The sequence below is a fragment of the Rhinolophus sinicus genome, linkage group LG01 (genome assembly GCF_036562045.2).
Source record: "Rhinolophus sinicus isolate RSC01 linkage group LG01, ASM3656204v1, whole genome shotgun sequence".
NCBI classification, from domain to species: Eukaryota; Metazoa; Chordata; class Mammalia; order Chiroptera; family Rhinolophidae; genus Rhinolophus; species Rhinolophus sinicus.
This window is the reverse complement of record NC_133751.1, coordinates 96,341,085-96,365,161: the sequence shown is the minus strand read 5'-3', so window position 1 is coordinate 96,365,161 and position 24,077 is coordinate 96,341,085. Positions and strand designations below refer to the sequence as shown.

Genomic DNA, 24,077 nt, shown 5'->3' with positions numbered 1-24,077 from the left:
TTGATTGATTTAGGAAATTTCTTGTTGAATAATTATATTGGAGCATGAATTTGTCAAAACTATTAACTTGCATTAATCTTCAGTGGAATAATATCCACAAATATCGTCAGTGCCATATGTTTACTGGTTTACTTAATAATAGATGAGATAAAAAAGTTAAACATAATTTCATGTACTCTTGTTGGAAAAACAGCATTAATTATTAAGTATTTATACAATTATTCTTCATTATGTCCAATAAATGGATATAAGGGAAAAGTTTTAATGAAGATTAACAGAGCCCCTAATAGCTGAATTCTAAACATGTGCCTGAAAATCATCTTTAAGACAGTGGTGAGTAAATTCAATTTGTAAAGTATCTTAGATTATGATTTGGGATTATACCAATAACAAATATCAAGATTATTATATTGAGATTTTACTGAAGACAAAGGCTTTTGTCTTCAAGTCCTTGACACTTTCATTTAAAAATATGTGGAGATCTTTGCAGAGAGAACTCTTAGCAGTGAATGTATGAAGAGACTCTTAGGAACATCCCCTATGCTTATCCCCTCCTCAAAATTAGGGCAAACTATGTGAACTAAAAAATAAATGAAAGCATTAAGATTGACTCATAGGCAATCAGAGTACTTGAAGTTTCAAATTGTATTTTCCATCATTTTAAATTAGTGTATGCTTATAAAGGAAAAGTTGAAAGAGAGTTAAATTAGAAAAAGTACACATATAGACAAGTCACACAAAGATTGTCAATAATTTAAAAAAAAAATTGTTCTAAGCTTTTTCCTTAGAGAATTATATTAGTTGTTGCTAAAATATTTTCATTAACCAAGAGAGACTTTTTGTGCTATATATCTTTTTGTGTTGTACTTGACTAATAGGACATTTCTACAATTATTGTTAACCAGAGAAGAATCAATCCTTCCTTTATTTTATATTATTGGCAAGTCTTTGGAAGGTAATATCTAATAACTCCTGCCTCTGCATTCTGTACTCCCAACTTCACCCAGATGAGGGAATAACACAGCTCTATTACTAATAAATTGCAAATCTGAGATATAGTACTGCAAAGCTAGTCAACACACACACACACACACACACACACACACACACACACACACACACACACCACTTGAATAATAAAGACTTTTTTTTAGGATAAATAGGTAGAGTAGGTACTAATAAAGCAGCATCCAACATCTACTCTACTTTTTTCTGTAATCTTGAGCCTAGTCTGAGGGTAGGGTTGATATGAATTTATAAATTACTTGCTTTAGTTGTTAAGTAACAGCAACATATTATAAAAAATGAGTAATTGAGGGGATAAAAAAGAGGATACAAAAGGATCAACTACCAAATGCAACTGTGTTGGTATATTCTCTTATGGTCATTAATTCGAGGCAGCCTTTTTATTAAATTTTAGTAATTATAATAATAATTTTATACAGTTTTTATAATGCAATTTCTAAGTTCCTACTTGATTTTCATTATATTTTCCTTTATTACAGTAAATTAAATAACTTTGTCATAGTCATAATTTATATCTATCATGGGCTAGATAAATTTGAAAATTTTTGATTGTTAGTTCTAAACCATGCAAAAGTATGTAAGTCTCTTAATACTTATTGCCAAATTGCCATCTACAATGGTACTGCTGATTTTTAATAGGCAAGTTGGACCATCTTCCTAGTCATAGCTCAATAATTCAACCTCTTTGCTCATGTGATTGGCTCTGACCAATGAGCTAATAGTACCTCATTTGATTAGTTGCTTAAAATTTATTATTCTTCCTATTTTAAAAGGTGTAGTTCTAATTTAAAGTGAATTTTAAAGAAATTTTGTATCCAGATGAAATTATCTTGGAGCCCACATGCATTAGGAACATCTAAAATTTAAGAGTTGGATTGTTTTTCATGGTATTAATACCTTGGGTATTACTAGTAGAATGAATGTATTCTATGTAAGAAAACTGGTATTGCATATCCGTGATCACTAGTTACAACCTTTCAGAGGAGGAGTAATATTAATAAAAATAATATTATTCAGAATAGCAACCATATCAACATCGGTTAATGACTGTTTAGAATATGTCAGAATATTTATTAAAGTCTTTATATGCATTATTTCATGCACTTCACAACAGTTGCTAAGATAATAATTATCATTATTTTTAAAGTTGAGGAAATCTATCCTTAAAGTAGCTAAGTGATATGGCCGAGGTCACCCAGCTAGTAAAAGATCAAACTGGAGTTAAGCCCCAGAGAAGCCAGACTCCAGAGCCTATGTTGTTTTTACTTTATTACACTAAAAATTTGCAAAATTGTTTCTGGCAAGATTAACGAACAGGAGTAGTGCAATTTTGGAAAAATAATTTCCCCTGCAGTGTAAATTTTTATAAAACAGTACCATGATCCTTTGAGTGCTGCCACAGGTATGGAAATATCTAAAGGCATATTGCTCGAACATTCAGTGTGACACTACTCCTTGGTGAGCTTTGCTCTCATGGACTAATCAGGAGTTCTTTCAATTCAGTGAGATTATGATTTATGATAGTTCCTGGATTTCATTCAAATGGATTTTAAATGACTTATTCTCTCAATGTGATACATGCTTGCACACTAATACCTTGTGTCCCCAGCAAAGAATCAGTGTACATCTTTGGACACTGCTGTTCCTGAAATGATAAACCTTCTGGAAGACCTGTGTGTACTAACCCATTTATGGAACATTTTCTGCCCTGTGTTATGAACAGCCTTCATATTAGAAGATGGTTATTGGAGTTGCCTGCTGTATAATGATGGGTTTTTACAAATACTAATATTGGAAACTTTAAATGTGATCTCTACATGCTATTTTTGTTAACAAGTAGTCCTTATCAGTAGACGTATAATTTAAAAGATTTTAAAAATCCCATTTTGAAAGGAAAGATTTCCCTGCAGTAGCAGTAAACTGATTTTTAATGAAAGTTCTTATGGTTAGAAACCTCAACTTTGAATACATCATTCCTGGATGTAAAGAATAAGAACACTAAGTTTAAATCTAGTCGCTTTCTCAAAAATGCCATTAGAGGGGCAGTTATAGTGCTTTACTCCAAGCCCCTGACAATAGCGTTTCTACTTCTAAGGAGTCACTTCTCTTGCACAATGACAGGTACCAATCAGAAGGAAAATAAATACGTAAATAAGAGTGTGACAAAAGAAGGTGGGAATAATTCAAATTCACTTTGTTTAATACAAATAATTCCGCTTTCTTATTTCTTACATTTCAATTATCTGAAAAGTTTTCAACCTCATCACCAGGGGAAGACTCTCAAATAGACTTTGTGGGTAAAGATTTGGATGCAAATCCAGCCTCTAATGTTTATTAGCTGTGTGAGTTGTAAAATCCACTTTTTTTTTTTTTTGTCACAGCTATCTGTTGCATAAAACTAGTGTAAAATAGATCCCTCAATATGATTATGACGAGATGCGGATATAATTGCATACATATTTGGCAAAGTAAATATGATTATTAGTATCATTTACTATATCCAGCAGTGCTCTAGATATTTTAAATAAATAAATAAACAAATCTTGATTGTTTTCCTAGTGGCTTTTGGTGCCGTCAGCCATGAGGAGCTCTAATCCAGCTCAAGGCTTCTGCTGTTGTGTCTTAATTCTGCCCCTTGGCCATCTTTTAGTAGCTCACTCAGTCCCAGTGGCTATAGATGAGGAGAGCTACTCTATTTGAGGTGTCCTCAGGGACCACAGCATGGGATTTCAAGTATGCTATGCCACATAGATTTCAAATTATGCCATCTTAATGCCTACCAATTTGTTGGAAACACACACAAAGTTTAAAGTGGACTTCTTAAAGATTATGTATGTCGATTCCACTTAAATGAGAATACTGTTAAGTGGTTTTAGCCAAGTCCACAAATAAGTAGTGTCGGAACCAGGTCTAGACTTTAGAGAAGTAGAAGAACATGGGGTCTGGAGCTGGCAGCTTCTGTTCAAATCCCGGCCCTGCCCCTCACTTGCTATGTGACCTTGAGCAAGTTCCTTAACTTCTTTGTGCCTGTATTCACTCATAATAAGGCTTCAAAACACCGCGACTGAGATTAAATGAGTAGATTTTATATTAAACATGAAGAATAAGAATGTCAGGTATAATACAAGTGCTATGTGTGTGTTTGCTGTTATTTCTGATCTCCAAGTATTCTAGTTCTCTCTCCTTATAGATGGTCTTAATGGAATCCTCTAGAGGAATAGAATGAGGAATAGAATAAATTAACACGCATAACTCTGCTCCAGTCCCTCTGCCACACGCTTTCTACATATTATTCCACTGGATAATAGAAACCACTGCAGTGATACAAATGTCTACATTTTTCTGATGTAGACTTAGAGGGTTAGAGCCAGTAGGTAAACCTAGATTGTATCAGTTCCTAAATTCATTCTGTTTTCATGACTTTATCTAAGTCTTGCCATGCAGAAGGTTTTGGACACCACTGTTTTTTATAAATGATTCAGTTTCTCAGATCTTAATCCTTCTGTTACTGGATTTTAAGTACTCACGAATAACAGGCTAGCATTGATTTGACCTTCAATTTCTTTAATACCACAGACATTTGACCAATATCCATAAACTCTTTAAAAATAGTTTTACAAATGTCATACTGTTCCCAGCCAGAACTTTCTACTAAATTCTGTGTGTGTGCATGTAAGCACGGCCACTTTACTCACCCTTAATTTAGCTGCCAGTTGGTTTTTCTTTGCCTTTTAATAACATGTAAGTTTAGTGAAAATTTTTAAAAGCAGAATCTTCTTTTGCAGATATTAAAGTTTTGCACTCGGAAATCCATCCTAGCTGGTAGATTTCTTCTACAAGCCTCTGAGGCTTATGCCAGTACTCAAAAAGTTAAAGAGAAATGCATTATGAAATATTATGTGTTAATGAACCACTTTCAAACGCTGCTTTTAGAAACTACTTATTTGCAATGCTTAATAATAATTGGCTGTAAACCAAAACTTAAAAAATAATCTGGCATGGAATAGAAATACAGGTAGGTGTTTGACTTTGAGATGAATTCTTAAAATGTATGGAGAAGCTCCACAGGTACGATCTAACGCCACAGCACATTTCATGGGTAGTGAAATCCATTCTGGAAAACATCTACTTATCAATTGTTTTATTTGTCATGGGGATAATACCATACAGTTTTTCAGTCTATTACTGTGACTATTTTAACGAACAATGAAGTTGAATGAACTGCCTAAAAGAATCAACCTCTTTCAAGTTTGACAACCCATTTGAGAATTTATAAAATATCTTTAACTTAACTAGGGTAAAACCTATGCAGTGATTATAGGTTGCTTGTAGTTATTGATTCCAAGCAGAAGTTATGGGACACCAAGTTCAATAAGAAGATCTGCATGGGTGCCATTGAAAATCAGTCCATAATAATGAATATTTTGTACTTAGGTAAACTAAGCTAACAGCGAGAACTTTGTTTCAATAGCATGTCTATTCTTATTTCATATGGAAAATTTTGTGTTCTATAGTTAAGGTATCTTGTTTCCCTGTTCTACTTATTTCAAAATTGCCACCTAACAAGTAATTGATGTACTGGATTTTGCAGTTCAGTGCAGTAGTAAGCAAATCTATGGTCCTTCCTCTTGGTGAAGTTACATTCTAGTGGGACAGATGGATGTCAATAGGAAAGGAGTCCAACACATTTAAAATGAAAACTATGATAAGCATTTTATAAATTTCATAAATATGTGATGAATAAATTGCATTTTAAGAGAGAGAACTGACATAGTCTCAGTGGTCAGAGAAAGTTTACCTGAGACCTGGAGGAAGAGCAGTAAGAAGAGCAAAAATGTTTTTTTTTTTTATTTCCATAAAAATGGATAAATAGAAAAGTGGATGATATTCTTCACATTCTACTGACAGTACTGATAGTGAGGTGTAGGGGTAGAGGGAGGGAAGACGGGGGAGAGAGAGAGAGAGAGAGAGAGAGAGAGAGAGAGAGAGAGAGATACTTCAACTGCAGGTAAAGTGAAATACTGTTTGGAGAATACTCCAGCAAAATTTATCATTTGTAGCCATGGCTCCTAGGAGTTATCTGTTACACCCTCAGTGTAAATAATGGAAATGGTTCACAGTAGAATTTTACTGAATTTGGGATTTTAAGAAGATGTGTATCAAAATGCTCATTTATTTGTTAGTGTTAGAGGCCAATTCTACAGCTTGAAAGAGTTCCTTCAGATATTTACTATGGAACAATCATGCACTGTTTCCACAGATGACAAACTGATTTAAATATGATGGAAATAAGATTTTCAGGCCCTTTCAAAATCAAAGATTTTGAGATGAGGAAGCCTGGTAAAACTTGAAAACACCAAGGATTGTGGTAACCTCTCTTGTTATTGGATGACAATTGCCCCAGACAGTTGTGGGAAACACAATAAGATTGTAGCAACGAAGGAAACAGTCCATGTGTTCATCTCTAGGGATTTATTGACCTGTTTCTTTTAACTTCCCCCACATACAACTGTATGTGTTTCTGAAAAATGTAGCTCTTTTCTAATCTTAGCAAGAAGAATTTATGATTAATGTAAAGAGATGTCAAATACAAATAATGTTACTATTATCATGAATACTTCTAGTACTACTATCAGTAACAACAGTATTATAAAAATGGACACCATTTGACTGAAAAATCTGTGCCAGTTTTTGTACCACTTAGAGAATGCCGAGTTCTTTGATCTTTCAAAATATAGGGCAAAAGCTATTTATGTTAGCATCTTTTTGTGCATGGAAAATCCTCTGGCTATAGGGAAAATGAAGAAGAATCTCCTTCAGGTGCTTTTTTTGAAATAAGTACTTTTGGAAAATGAATGCAATATGGGAATGTAGAGGCTAGAGAGAGGAGTATAATGTTTATAAATTGTTTCTCACCAGGTACACCTGAATAAAATGAACTGTATTAAATTGCTTATGTAAAATAGGAGTGTTTTCATGAATAAATAGCATTTATAACATTGCTTTTCTAAAGTAATAAATGAATTCACTATTGGTTCATGTACCACATCAATTTTGAATGGGTCAAATGGACTAGATATTACACTATATATATAACAGCTTGTTTACTGTTTGATTTAAACAGAAACAATAGATAAAACATTATTTTGCTCTGCAGATAATTTTCATAAATTTTTGTTACTATAGTTTACTTAGTTAAGAAAAAAAATCCTTATCTTTATGGCAGAATGCCAGTAACATTACACATATTCTTATTTTTTTTTCACCAACTTACCCACATTGCTAGTAGTTAAGATTATATTGTCAGAATTATAGGTTAATTAACATGCATAACTGTTTTGCAACCCAATAGCCTATTACAGCTTTCATGTAATTGTTGAGTTTAGATCATTCATAGGAATTCAGAGGCAAACTTAGGGTTAACTTTCTAACAAACAGTTGTACTTTTGACACCTGCAAAATGCCATATTATCCTGGAAAATAAACAATATTCGAAATAAGAGCCAATTTTATTTTACACCAGTATACTCTCAGAGAATCCTGAGTAGATATCATCAGTCATTGAATCTCAGAAGAGAAAGGGATTTTAAAGACTACGCTTGTCCTACCTTTCTTTTTTTTTCTTTCTTTCTTTAATGTTAATCACTGCCAGGTCTCATCACTAGTGCTCCTTTGTTACAGATTTGATTGGTGGGGCAAGATTCAAACTTATGTTTACAGAATTCCATAGTCCTTTTCATGCTGCTATGTAATCTATTTCTGATATTGAACACAAAGTTTATTTATTAAATGTAATTCAGTTACCTCTTTAGGTTAGTTTTATATGGGTTAAAGTATAGTTTTATACATATGAGGTGTGATCAAACAATACGGTGAGTGTTTAAATAAAAAAAAATTACAGTAAAAGACACATTACCATTAATCCCCCTCAAAATGCCCCTCCTCACTTCAAACACACTTATCTCATCATTTTTGCCACTTTCTGAAGCAGTTCTGGAAGTCCTCTTTCGTGAGTGTCTTTGGTAACGCTGTTGTGGCTGCCTCCATGTCCTGAATCGATTCAAAACGTTTACTTTTCATGACCATTTTGACTTTGGGGAAGAGACAGAAGTCACACAGTGTCAGATCTGGGGAATAATGTAGATGAGGACACACTGTATTGTTTTTATTTGACAGAAATTGCCGTACCAGAAGTGATACGTGACATGGAGAGTTTCCCATACGTTCACATGCATTTAATCCTCATTTGAAGTACTTACTTTAATTAAGAATGGTTTAATGTCTCTTTTTCCCTCTATGATTCCAATTTAGCAGAAACCACTCTACCCCTAGGGACCTAGCCCCATATTCGTTATAGGAAACATTCTTTATATACTTGTAGGGTAACATTTTCTACCTGCTCTGCATCTCCCAAACAAAATATTTCATTCATTTGGACTGCTAAGAAACTTCTATAATACTTTTCCTAAGGTATATAACATATTGTGTATAAGAATTCTTTCTACAAGTATACATTTCCTCCCCTCAATTCTGTTTTTTTCATTCCCCATCTAAACCATAGCAATCTCAACTGCAGTACAAATACTTAACTCTCTGGAACAATGCCTTATGTTTTGTTCCCTGTGGTACCTACAGGATTGACAGTCACATAGTAAATAACCTGAACTTCTGTGAGGGATCTAGTTGGAGAGAGTGCATCAGCAATGGATGAGATGGGCAAGGATAAGATGGAACATTTTATTATTCTATGATATTTGTATTCCAAGGATGAAAGCGAGGCAATGAAATTATTGCAACTCTAAAAGGTGAAAATGGTGGTTACTTGACTAAGGTTCAAACATACCATTTAATGAGAGGTTCACTTTCACAATCAATGAAACAGAGTCCATATGGTAGAATTATTTCCCCAGTAGTAGCAATTTTGAGTGATTACTGTTGTTAATATATCGACTTAGATTTACCTTTCTTAGTTCAATATTTTAGGTTCAACATAATAGAGAAATATTATTGGATAGTGAGGAAGAAGGAGGAAAACAATTGTTTAAGTGTAAATAGCAAAGCAACTGTGTGATTCATTTCCAAATTATTTATCATCAGCGAAAATAATTGCAGTACTCTGTTCTAAAAATGGAGCAAAAATGATTATTAAGCAGATGTATGGCTATTTGTTATTGAGGTTGGACAATTTCATTTATAAAATAACGTGTTTATGTAACAGCTCTGGATCAAAACTGAGCCATCTGTGTTGGTTAAAACGGCTGATTTGGGATCTGTGCTTTCTGCACTACTGAAACAATTCCTTTGTTATGCTAACAATAGGGGATGTTTTTCTCTGTGATTGGGCCCTGGCATTTTACTCTTCATTTACCTTGCTGAAAAACTCCTCTGAATAGTTCTTGTTATCTACATGTAATTTACTGAGAGCTGTGCAGTGTTCTGTCACAAGTGATTTAAAACATTCATTTCATCGATACTAAGGTATGTGTTTACAGAACTCTGGAAATAGAAGGTCTGAACAGGCAAACTACCTCTAAAATGCGGCTAAGTTCACAACCAGCCAGACTTTCTGGGTTCAAATTATGACTGAATGTAGCTATGTAAATTGGAGAAGTTATTTAACTCTCTGTGCCTCAATTATTTTTCTTTAAATTAGACATAATGATAATAATAATAATAATAATAATATTTAACTCATAGAATTGATATGAGAATTGACAATTAATGTATGGAAAATACCTATAACACTATATGCCTTATTGTAAACAATATATAAACACTATTATTTTCTAATTCAACTCCTTCATTTTCAGATGTAGAAAGAAAGGCTCTGATGCTTTGAAAGGCATTGATGACTAATATAAAAGAACAAGTTTGAATCAATCAATAGAGTTTAAATTCAACTCCTCTCCTTACTAGCTGTGTGGCTAATTGGATATTATACCTCAAATATTAAGGTACTGAATGTTAAATAAGGAAACAATACTATATTCTAGGATGTGATTTGTGGAATTTGTCTAGGAAGATATTTTTGGTTTTCTTATTTTTATTTCTTTTGGATATTTTAAAACCTTATATGGATTTTCTCTGTGACTGAAAAGAGAGATTTCTATTTTGTTTTATTTTCAGATGGTTTTATTTGTTATGGTGATAGTACTTCTTCTTACTACTATTATTTGCAGAGTGATGAGAGAATGCACCCTATCTTTTCCTAAGCTTTGGAATTTATTAAACATTTCTTTGTAGGCTAAAGTATTGTCACTTTTTTTTTTTTTTTTTTTTATAAATAACTCATGAGTACCTGAAAACAGATAAGAGAAGTTCTGTTCTCTTTTTCAACATACAGAGCTTGGTATACATGATGTTTATTAGTTATGTTTTAGATCTTCTAGGTCCTTCTTATTTTTTGTCCCTTTAATTTTTATGGATGGAGAAACAAGATCAATGCATGTCTTTTTCTACCTGTATGTTCTCTCTAGTTTGCTTTATGCCTGTTGATACTGTGACATTATGGGCATAAATATCCGTTGTGAACTGTAACTTATAGCAATTAAAAAAAAAAGTGCTTCTCCAATTTGTCTAATGTTTTCTGGCCTGACAGTGTTTGCCTGATAAACTATTTCAATCCTAAATTTCTTTTTGTATGAATTTTTGGTGTATTTTGACATTTCATTTTGTTTTTCAGTTTCTAAATTTTATTTTCTGGTAGGTGTATTTCTGGTAGAGCCTAGAGTTAGGTTTTACTTTGGAAAAAGAGGGAAGGCTTTTATTTATTATGTGACAGCTTTGTTTGTTCTTAGTGCCAGCATATTATTTTATGTATTATGGTATTTTTTTTATTTAGGTTTTTGCTTTTCTACTTAGAGTTGTAATTTTGTTCTAATGTTTAACTTTATCATTATGACTTTATAGAACTTTATGTAAATTGTTAATCTTCTATTTTTTGATTGTATCTTTTCTTACCTGAGCATTCATAAATATCTGTATATCTCTCTTTTATTGTTCCTTTTCTGTCACCTGATTTTGGTCAATTTTATTAGCCATCTTAGTGTGCAGGTTCGTGATGTTGAATATACTTACACATCCATTACTTGCTTCTTAACTTTTATGGTGTATTTTTACTTTAACAACTAAAGACTAGTGGATCAGTGAACATATTCTTCTTTGTTTCCCCATTCTCCCTCACTTTTTGTTATGCCATTTCCCAAATGCCAGTGGATAAAACATAATAGGGTTTTGAAATCCTAATACCTACATTTCTTTCAGTCATCCTAGCATAGTTAAAAGGATTCAATGTTTTCAGCAGTTGGAGTTGTTAACTTTACAAAATAAAAATAGAACATACCTCCACTTAAATTTAAATTTCAAATAAATACAAAATTTTATTTTAATATAAGAATGTTCCACGAAATATTTGGAATTTTATGCATCTTATATTTTTATCTGTTCACCCTATGCAGAGTTCTTTGACCTAAGATAGTTACTACTAGGTCATCTGGAGTTTGGCCTCTAATATATCTCAAAGAATGAGTCAGCAATAGTGTGCATATTCAAATTGTGTGCCTTGTAACTTTGTACTTGGGACCCAGATTAGCTTTGTAAAAACACTTTGTGTCTGAACTACTGTATGATCCAGCAATCCCACTCCTGGGAATTTATATCCAAAGGAAGTGAAATCAGTATCTAAGAGATATTTGCACACCCATGTACGTATATTGCAGCATTATTTACAATGTCCAAGATATGGAAACCTGTCAGTCAACACTTGAATAGATGACAAAGATGTGACACACACACACACACACACACACACACACACACACACACACAGGAGAAAGAAGGGAATCCTGCCATTTGGGACAAGGATGAAACTTGAAGATGTAATGCTAAATGAGATAAGTCAGACAACGAAAGAAAAATAGTGTACTCATCTATATAAAATACTTTTCAGATGTTTTCCAATTTTCTTCTGACATCTGAATGATAGCAGATAACTTGAGGTCAATCAGATTTTTCCTTCTTAATAATTTTGTATTTCAACACAATCTTTCACTTGAGTATATGCACCTTTTCTAGGATATGTCTCAGAATTCCGTGTCAATTGTACTGAGAACAAAATGTACTCTTTTAATTTTAGAAATCATGCCTTCTTTTGTTTTTGAATAGTTTTCTTGTATTATATTTTTACATTTTTCTTCTGTTACATTATTTTGATTTTCTCCTTTAGCAAGATCAGCTAAGCTTATAGTAGATTTCCTTTGATTGTTTTCAATGTCTATCATTTTTTCTTTTCTCTTTTAAGAAACTGTATTTATATTAACTATTTGCATTTTTCTATTCTTTTTAAATTCCAGTATTCTTTGTCCCTTAATGTTGTTTTAACCATTATATTTTTTTCCTATACTCCTTTCAGAGTCACCTCATTTCTATGATGTTTTTATATTTATTCCATTTTTTATGAAATCCCATAGCTCAGATTTTAAATGTCTCCCAATTGTTTTGTCACTTATCTCCTTAACTCTTTTCCCTTGTGTTTTTGATTCATTGACACAATTATTCTTTTTATCTCGTGGTGAAATAGTCACAATTTTTATTTGCTGCCTACTAACATTTTTTTCCTGTTGGGAATTTTTTATTTTAGTTTCATGTTTTTCCTGTTCTTTTACTCCTTTAAAAAATATAATTGTATGTATTTTATTCAAGGAATTATTATTATTATTATTATTATTATTATTGAAGGAAGGATATTTTCATGGATCAATTATTGTTCAGGTAGGAGATTCAAGACTAATTTTAATTTTTCTAATTTTGAGTAATACCGAGTTTCTTCTATGTAAGTTCAATTTTCCTTTACTTTTCCCCAACCAATGAGTTGGGCAATGTATGGGATGTTTTTATTTTTTTGCTGTTTTTTGTTTATATCATTGTTTCTTTTTGTTTTATTTTATTTTTATTTTTTAATGGCTTTGTTTCCCTTTCTTCTGCAATCACTATGATAAACTGGTTAACTGTTCTGCAAAGATGGCTTACCTATTAATTCCTTGTTTAGTTTTACTTCCTCTGTTTCTCAAACCTAAACTAAACTCAGTACTCTCATGATACCAGTCACTGCTTTTCCTGGTGTGGCCCTCACCTTGGCGAATTTAATTTTTGCTTCATTTTTCTAAGATACTCTCTGCTTAGTTTATAGTCTCGATATTTTAACTTCTTCCTACACCTTTTTTCTACTTGATCCATGTTGCTTTTGGCAACATTTCTACCTAGGGAGGCAAAGGGGTTGCATTATTATATGTTTTCTAATTATCCAAAAATATCACATGGCCTATTCTGTGTGTAGTTTTTTGTTTGTTTGTTTGTTTTTTCCCTTTATTGCTTTTTGGATGATCTCTTAGAAATCTTATTTTAGGCTGAAATGTTTAAACCTATTTATACACTGTTGTACCTGTTAGCAAAAAATTGTTCAATGAAGAAAACTAATCATTGACCTAATGAGATTTGTCTTAAAAATAATGAGATATTTTCCCCTTTTTAAAAAACAAACTGTATTAATGTCAAGAAAGAAATATAAGAAAATCAGCATGCTTAAAGCTGAGTTAGTTTTGAATTAAGAAAAAAAAACAAAACAGCAAATTATCTAACTCAAAAATGTAGGAACTATCCAGTGAAGCCAAGTAACATTGTTCAGATTTTGAAAACTTTCTATGTATCCAGTTAGTGTTTCTGTTGTATTCTTTCCTGATTTCAAAAAACATTTAATTATGTTGTCTCGAATGAAATATAAAATTCATTTTTGAGGTCCACTGGGATTGTTTATCTCGTGATAACTCTTATACTTATCTCATGAAATGTCCATCTAGTACTCTATACTCCTAGTATAGTCTAAGATTTGCTTTTTTGGAACTATTTCTATGCTAAACAACTTCTTTTTCTTCATCTTCACCTTTGTCTTCTTTTTTTTGTGTGTGTAAAATATCAGAACAAATTCACAGCCTATCCTACACATTAAATTAGGAACTGGAACAACACTGACCATAAATTTTCACACTTACTAATTTATACAGCATTCTGGAGCACCAAAGTCAATGGAAAATATTTTCTTTCTCTACATTTTTTTTTAGCTCTGTAAGTTATTTGATGAGTAGTAGTAGTGTTCATGAGTGTCAGATAGAGTTCTATGTCATGAGATTGTAATAAGACATATCAAGTTAATTCAGTGAAGTAGGGTCAGGATGAATTTTCTCACATGAACCTAGAAAAATATTTAATGATTGAAACTCAGCATTTAATAATATAGATTTTTTTTTTCAGATCTGAAGAAAAATCTGCAAAGTAAGCATTTGTAATAAAATGTGCCAATCTAAACACAGAAACATTTTTAAAATTATAATTGCATTTCCTGCCTGGGCTTTATAATCTGTTGCATCACCAATTTTGTGATATTTTTTTCCCTTATAACCTTAAATATTCAATTAAACTAAATGGTTTATTAATTGCAAAGCACAGTATCTTAGATTGTCAACATTTTTTAAAGAAACAATAGCATTGTTAGCATTTAATACCAAGGAAAAAGGAATAAAACAGACCAAGCTCTTTGTTTTTAAGTTTAAAGAATGCAGTTACCTGTTGACATTAGAATATCCAAACCTGTAGATAATTTTTATAAAAATTTATTTGAGCCAAACAGAGGATACACCTGGAAGCAAGATCTCAATAGGCTGAGATCAATGGTTAGAATAACAATTTGCAGATTTTTTTTTTTTTAATGCAGTTAAGATTAAGGAGGGAAAGTAAGGAAGATTACATGAAGGTGGGAGAAAGTAAGGAGGGGGACAGATTATAGGTTACTTATATGCTCTCTTGAGGGTACAACAGTGTCAAATTTTAGAAGGAGGAGTGTGAAAAGGGGCATTTCAAAGTGTTGTTAACCCAGATGTACAGAAACAATGGACAGGGCTTGCTTAAGGGAAAGATAACTAAGAAGTTATAATAAGAAGTTTAGTAAGAAGTTATAGGCCTGGAGCATGACTACCCACCATGACCTGCCCAGTGAGAAATTTATGATCAGAACACCCTGTGAAGGTAATTTCCATAAAACTCATTTTTCATCCACATATCTATCAAACATTAATTTGAAAGTAAGAAAGTCAACATAGACCAGTCTGATAATTTGTAATTGTTGTAGGAGGTTTGCTTCAAAACAAGAAAATATTTAAATTTGATCAACACATTTATTGAAAAGGCAGTGCCTTCATGACACCTATCAAATTATGTTTAATTGAGGAATATAGAAATAGAAATATAATTCCTATGCTCTGTGGGGTTAGAAACCATAATCTTCTGAACATTGAGGGAATACAACATTATATGCAAATTACCCCTAAATTTTGATCTACTATTGGATATTCATTACTATTAAACATTATTACTTGCCTTCTATTTGTACATATAAAATAAAAGGTGTTCAAGTTTACCACCTGGAATGGTTGAAGCATGTTAATCTCTGTCTATCTATCTTCATTAATTTGGAAAAGATGTGTTTGGGACCAAGCATCTGCTTAATATATTGTGAGAAGGCCAACTTCTTGTCCTTTCTGGATTTATTTCTGGATAATGATTATGATTACAGGTGTGTAGAGGAGGATTCTGTGGTGGTCATCAAAGATTCTGTCATCAAAGGTTCATAATGAGGGAGCCTAGACACTCAAAACTTCTTAAAGCAAAGATGTCCCTTAAAGATGATCTGTTACTGTTATATTATGTTTAATTGTGGGAGAGTTCACCAGTCTCTGGGAAGTTTTGAGTTGACCCACTTTTATCAACCATAACACCAGCAACAACTCTACCACAGTAGATTTGAAGGTCAATTCTAGATGTTGGGAAATCTGCTTGTTGACCTTTTCACAAAGTTACGTCCCATTCCATTCCTTGAGAGCCATAAAAATCAATAATTAAGGCTCATTTTGTAGGAAAACTGTTTCTTGAGATATGTTTTTGGTTTTAATTTAGCAGCATTTTGTTATTATAATGAAAGGATCTGGGTAAATTGTCACCAAATTGTATCACTCAAAATATAGATTGTAAAGTAGGACATAAACTATTATCTAACATATGTGTATAAATTTACAAAATGTGAATATTTGAACAACTTGACTTCTCTGAGGCATTTGGACAAGTTCACATGAAAAATAAATGAATATTTCTTATCCTAAAACCAAATAACTATAAGCTTTCTTGGATATGATTTAAGGTAAAAACAAACAAAACTCACACACACACAAAAACAATACTAGTATAGTCAATTGAAATAAACAGAAGAAAACCAATCAGTGAACACGGTCCCTTATCGAAAAGTGAGTTCCACAGTTTTTAAGATTATGAGTATGTAGGGGCAGAAAATGTATCTCCTCTTTTTTTCTAGGTTCTTTGGCTAGTCTAATAATTATATTGACAAAAGACAGATTAATAAGAGGAAAACAAATTCCACACATATGTGAACCCCAAAGACATGACACCAAAAGATAGTCAACTGAGGTTTGTTTGCCACCGTGAGTTAAGGAGAAATGGGTAGAGGTCTAGGGCTTCACAAGGGAGGAAGACAATTCACAGCAGCATGAGAAGAGCAAATGTTTGGTAAACAAATGTTTGCTATGCCATGCAGAAAGTCTTTCTGATAAAAAGTTATCTTTGGTATTAGCTCTTCCCTGGGACAGGCCTCCTAAATTCTTCTAGGTGGTTAAGAGGAAGGTAAATGTCTCTTCCTGAGTCTGTTGGGCCTTTATTGTCTTGAGGTAGAAATAATACACATGACAAAATGGCATATTTTGGGGTCATGTATTTTGCCACCCTTCAAATTCAGCTTCATATAGATTATGATGCAAATTGCCCTGCTACATCAATAGAAAATCCCTGAAACAAAATCCCTGGGTAATTTCAAAAGCACAGAGGGTAAAATGATCATTTTAAAAAGGTTTATGTTCTTGAAGCATTTTTATGCTAGACAAAGAGTAAAGAAGCGACACTGAAGTGAGTGCAATTGATATGGTTATGTACATCCATTTGATTAGTTGTGCTTAATAGAAAATGTAACCTTCATAGCAAATAGCTCTTCAGTGTTCTCTTACATGAAAAGGAGACATGAAGTGGATGATTTTAAACAAAGAGCTGCTCAGTCTACAGCTTTTGGAGGAAGAGACATAAATCTTTCTTCTCAGACCGGGGACATTATATTAATTTACAATAACTGTTTTCTGATTCAAAATCTATTTTGGGGAAACCTAATAGGAAAGTATCTTGCCTAGCTGAAAAGATGAGATCTTTAATAACTAGTCATTGTGTCTAAAGAAAGTTGATTTACAGTCCTAGTCTTTCCCCGAAGGAAAGTCTATTCCCAAGGATGTGTGTATTTGCATGTGTGTGGTAATGTGAATGTATTTGTGTTTGTTTTTATATGGATTCTCTGAAAGAGAATCTTACTCATGAAATTTACATACGGCCATTTTGGTGGGGTGATCCCAGCCAAAATTTCTTCACTCACTGACATTTAGTCAAGGATTATAAATTGCTGCTTATTTTAATAGTCACTATTGCATTGTACATTTAGTTAAAAAAAATAAAAGAGAATTTAAAAAAACTGATTCAGTGCTTCAAGTGTAGATGTGTGTCACTCCTTGGAAATCATCTGCACCCTTTTCTTCACTATACAAAGAGTGGTGACAATTGCAATTGTGATTTTAGAGTTTGTACAGACAGCAATAGCTGTGAATAGACATGCTTTGTAGTTGCTGGTGTTCTCAACTTCAGAGAAATCAGAGATACCAGCAAATTTGTTGCTGTGAGGTTATACTCTACGAAACAAAGGATGGAAGCAGACAAAAGAGCCATCATTTCAAAAAAATAACCTCAAGATCTGGGGACTTTTTCTCACTGAAATTTGAAAGTTTGATTTGCATAGGTGGATGTTCTGTGACTTTTGGCAAGGATAATATAACTTAACACTTCCATCTATTGATGACCAAAACCTCCATTCAAATGATGTGAAAAATATTCTGTGGCATTTACAGGGTAGCACCAAAGTGGAAAGCAAACAATTTTCTGCTATATACTAGAGAATGAGAGGGCATATAATTTAAGTAAATTAAACTTTCATTTCCCCTAGAGGAATTCCTGGATGGATTTTGCTTTAGCATTCATATTTGTAAAGAAATTATGTTCATTTCTTGTATTCAGATTTGTCTTTATTATTGGGGGGGAGCAATTAAAATACACTACTCTGTCTCCTAGAAGTTAATCCCCAAACCCTAGGTAATAAAAATAATGCCTTCCATTTGTATAGTATTTTAGAATACACATGGGTATTTCCCATTTATAACTTTATACTTAGGACTGAACTGAGTTTAGGAAAGAAACATCTTCTATGTCCATTTGCAAGCATTCCTAGGGAGACACTATGACTGCTAACTCCCGTGGCTATAGAGGTTTACGTGCTAAAAAGCATGGTTCTTTCATGAGAACAGAGAACAGCCTAAAATATTAGAGATGTGACTCTAGAGCCAGTTACTTTGATGACTGAGATCATTTCCCAAATGCTTAGAAATTTTCTAGAATGCCAGTTTAATTCTGCTTGGTATCAATTAACAAATTATTATTTCTTAATCCATGCCCTAGCCCAAGAATATTTTTATATATTATCCCCATACCTCTATATTGTGTTGGTATATTTCAGTTGCAAGGATCTCCTATGCTAAAATACCTGATGCATCTAAAGTGTAAAAATAACATAAAAAAATTAAAAAAAAAATCATATGAGAAAGTTCTCACCTGATAGTCATTGGGGAACATATTAAAATGACATCAAACTATCTTCAGTTTCCAGATTAAAAAAAAAAAAAAATCTGATGGTATCCATTCTGGAAAAGATGTGGAGAAAAGGGCATCTTCAAATATGCTTGATGGGGCTGTAGAAAAGCAGAATCAGTAGTTAATATCTAGAAAGAAATAAGCACATACATAGGTTGTGCCCCAACCAGAAATCCCACACTAGAAACTTACCCATGAGAACAAGACTTGGATTTGGATATTTGTTGCCATGTTCTTTGTAATAGCAAAACAATTGAAACGTGCTTATGTTTATATTGCTGTAATCTCATTTGATAACATTTTTCTCAGTTGAAGGGAAGGAAATATATCTACATAAAAAAATTGAGAGATCTCAACATGTTGAATGAAAAAAGAAAGATGTGTTATCTAGGATCTAAGATATGATATAATTTATGTAAATTTAAAGAACTTACGTACTATATATATACACACACACACACAAATATACGTGCACACATATATGTATATATGCATACACAGTGTATAATGTATATACACATATGTGTATATATGTGTATATGTGTATGTATACACATACACACACACACACACACATGTTCCAGGTGTCATATCTGTATGCAGGGAAGGAAGACCAGTAAAAAAGTGGCACCAGTAGTCCACTTGCTGTTATCTTCTTACATCTTACTGGCCATAAGCAGGTTACATGTGCATCACTATTTACAAAAGAGCCTGGAAAATCAACTATCTTCAAAAGAGGAAGAGGATTGTCATTGGCTGGGACTAATCAGTTCATTTATGTTCCAAACAAAATTAGCATTCTGTAGACAAAAAAGGAAGATTTAAGCAGCCAATAGTGTGTGGCTGTTAAGAAATCAAACTCTTGAATATGGTTATATTTTTTCAGTACTTAGTGATGATTATACAACTTAAATCCCATCCTGATTTCAAGCTCTTTGAGCAGAGATCCTAAATTTAATGTTTCCGACATGTCCCCAGAGCACTCAGTAATGGGCGTATGGAAAGCACTTGAAAAATACTTGATTAAATAACCCTAAGGACAGAAGACTCACAATCTTGCACATGAGAAATTTAGCTTGCTGTTTAATAGAAATTTTCTGGACCACAGTTGTCACACATTTTTTAAAAAAAGTCATAGAATTAATTTCTATAGTGTGTTATATCATTAATGCTAAAATTTAAAAATTAATATTTACTATTTCTTTTGTATAACTGCTTGGGCTTAAAAAAATATGCCTTTGGTATTCTACATTAGATTACAGCATAATGTCCTTTCATTGAAGTGAATTTATGACAGGAGGAAGACACAAGGTCAATTCCCAGCTTATCAATTCTTATATATTAGGATTTGTTTTATAATTTGAAAGACATCTGGAAGACCTAGGTGGAATACTTCTTTTACAAATTTAACAGAGATTTTATATATTATGTTTTTCTTTAGGTTAGATTTCCTGAGAAAATAATCTGTGATAGAGATTTGTTTTCAGCTAGTTATTGGGAAGCAAAGTGAGAACAAAACCCATAGGAAGTGAGGGAAACAAAACTAGGCAGAGTGAGAAGTTGAACCACCATAGTCATATGTGGTGAGGGAGAGTCACGTTTGTCCAGGGTAATTCCAGTGGAAAGACTCAACTGACCTGTCGACAACTGACATTTCTAGAAGCTCAATGCTAAAGAGAATATGAACAGAACACTGTAACACTTTCTATAGATGTACTTTCACTGGCCATTGTTATTAAACACCCAACACAAACAGCAGATGGGTACTGATATGTTTTCTCTGATTTTATAACTGTCTTGTTATAAAGTGAATCAGTTCTTAGCATTCTTCCAAGCATGATTGGAACAAGATCATGTTATTCCCAATTTGGGGATTATAGGCACAAAGTTTTGTAAATTGCAATGAATATTAATTGTTTATTTCACAATCATCTATCAAATGAAGTGACTCAAATCAGGAAAATTAAAACATTGTGATCCATACCATATATCACTAGCAAACTTGAAAAATCACTAAATAGCAATGATGACATTTATGAGCCTTTAACACACCGATAGCCTCCTGCATAGAGTCTCCCCAAGACCAACCAATCCTAGGTTCATTGATTCACTAAGAGGTGACACAGGACTCAACTAATAGTAATGTAGCAGCTAAGACTTATTACAGCAAAACGATACAAAGCAAAGTCAGCAAAGGGAAAAGGCACATGAGGCAAAGTCCACAGGACACCACACTCAAGTTTTCATGAATTTTCTCCCATTGGAATAAACAGGATGTGTTTAATTCCTCCAGTGTCAAATATGACAACATGTATAAAGTGTTGACTACCAGATAGTCATTACAGATTCATTGTCCAAGGTTTTTTCTTTTGTTTTTTAATGTCTCACCACAAATTTAATCATTGGTTTTTTTTTCTTCTTTAAAAAAAAAAAATAGACTTTGTGCTTTTAGAGCAGTTTTAGGTTCACAGCAAAATTTAGGAGAAGGTAGAGAGAGTTTCCATATAAACCCTAACCCCATGCATGAATAGACTCCCCCATTATCAACCATCCCCCAGAAAAGGGGGACATTTCTTACAATTTATGAATGTATATTATAATATCACACAGTCCATTGTTTATAGTTCACTCTTAGTGTGGTACATTCTATGGATTTGGACAAATGTATAATTACATGTGTTCATCATTATGGTACCATATAGATCATTTCCACTGCCCTATGTGCTCAATCTACTCATTCTTCCCCCCAGCCCAATCCTTGGCAACCACTGACCTTACTGTCTCCATAGTTTCGCCTTTTCAATGAATACATGTAGTTGGAATCACATAGTATATAGCCTTTTCAGATAGGTTTCTTTCACGTAGAAATATGCAGTTAAGTTTCCTTCATGTTTTTTCATAGCTCATTTCTTTTCAGTGCTGAATAATATTCCATTGTCCGGATGTACCACTGTTTATTTATCCATCCCCTACAGAAGGACATACCAGTTGCTTCCAAGTTTTGGCAATAGTAAATAATGCTGTTATAACATCCATGTACAGATGTTTGTGTGCACATAAATTTTCCATTAATTTGGGCACATAACGAGAAACATGATTGCTGGATCATATGGTAAGAGTATGTTTGCTTTAAAAGAAACTGCCAAACTGTCTCACAAAGTGACTATATCATTTTGCATTGCCACCAGCAATGAATGAAAATTCCTGTTTGCCTACATCATTGCCATCATTTGGGGTTGTCAATATTCCAGATTTTGGCCATTCTAATAGATGTGTAGTAGTACCATAGTTTTGTTTTGATTTACATTTCTCTATTGACATATGATATGGAATATCTCTTCATATGCTTATTTGCCACATGTATATTTTCTGTGATGAAGTGACTTTTAAGGGTTTTGCCCATTTTTAAAATCCATTTTTTCCTTATTGTTGAGTCTTAAGAGTTCTTTGTATAATCTATAGTTCTTTAGTAGATATATCTTTTGCAAATATTTTCTCCCAGTCTGTGGCTTGTTGTCTCACTCTCTTGACATTGTCTATTGCATAGCAGTCTATTTAATTTTAATGAAACACAGCTTATCATTATTTATTTCACATATTATGGTTTTGATGATGTATCTAAAAAGTCATTTCCATACCCAAGGTCATTTAGGTTTTCTCCTAGATCTAGGAGTTTTATAGTTTTGCATTTTATATTTAGGTCTGTGATCCACGTTGAGTTAATTTTTGTGAAAAGTGTAAGGTCTGAGTCTAAATTTATTTAGTTTTTGCATGTGGTTGCCCAGTTGTTCCAGCATCATTTGTCAAGACTATCTTTGCTGCATTATATTGCCTTTGCTCCTTTGTCAAAGATCAGTTAATTCTATTTATGTGGGTCTGTTTTGGGACTTTCTATTTTGTTCTGTGGATCTAATTGTTTACTCTTTTTGCCAGTCATGTAGTATCTTGATTACTGGAGTTTTAAAGTATGTCTTGAAGTTGGGTAGTGTCATTCCTCCAACTTTGTTCTTTTTATTCAATATTAAGTTGGCTAGACTGTGTCTTTTGCCTCTCCATATAAACTTTTGCATCAGTTTATTGATATCCACAAAATAACTTACTGGAATTTTGATTGGGATGTCCTTGAATTTATAGATCAAGATGGGAAGAACTGACATCTTGACAATATTGATTCTTCATATTCATGGACATGAAAAATTTCTTAATTTATTTAGTTATCTTATTTTGTTCATCAGAGTTTTGTAGTTTTCCTCATATACACATTGTACATATATTTGGAGGTATATACTTAAGTATTTCATATTTTTGCTTACTAATGTAAATGATATTGTGTTTTTGATTTCAAATTTCACTTGTTCATTGTTGGTATATAGGAAAGTGACTGACTTTTGTATATTAACCTTGTATTCTGCAACCTGTCTATAATCACACAATAGATCCAGGAGGTTCCTCAATTCTTCCAGATTTTCTACATAGACAATCATGTCATCGGTGAACAAAGACAATTTCATTTCTTCCTTCCAGTCTATATACTTTTTCTTTTCTAGTCTTGTCTTATTGAACAACATAGAACTTCCAATACAATGTTGAAAAAAGCATGATAGAAGGGGACATCCTTGCCTTTTACCCAATCTTACGGAAACATTCTAGTTTCTCACCATAAGGTAGATGTTAGCTGCAGATTTTTTGTGGATATTCTTTACCAAGTTGAGGAAGTCCCCCTGTATTCCTAGTTTACTGTGAATTTTTATCATGAATGGACCTTGGATTTTGTCAAATGCTTTTTCACATCTATTGATATAATTATGTGTTTGTTTTTTTTCTCTTTTTTATCCTGTTGATGTGATAGATACATTAATTGATTTTCAAATGTTGATTTAGTCCTGTATACCTGAGCTAAATCTCAGTAGGTCATCATGTATAACTCTTCTTATTCATTCTGGGATTTGATTTGCTGATATTTTGTTGAGGATTTTTGCATCTTGTTCATTAGAGAGATACATTTGTAGCTTTCTTTTGTAATTTCTTTTTCTGATTTTGATATTATAGTAGTGATGGCTGCATAGAATGAGTTAAAACATAATCCTCCTAATTTTATCCCCTGAAGGGGATTGTACAGAATTGGTATAATTTCTTCCTAAATGTTTGATAGAATTCACTAATGAACCCATCTTTACCTGGTACTTTCTGTTTTTAAG

General features: G+C 32.8%; 1 protein-coding gene across 2 annotated transcripts in view; it reads left to right on the top strand.

Moving 5' to 3' along the window:
* The window catches only part of ROBO2 (roundabout guidance receptor 2), a 1,656,458-nt gene that overhangs the window by 187,820 nt on the left and 1,444,561 nt on the right, over positions 1-24,077 (top strand). The window lies entirely within an intron of this gene.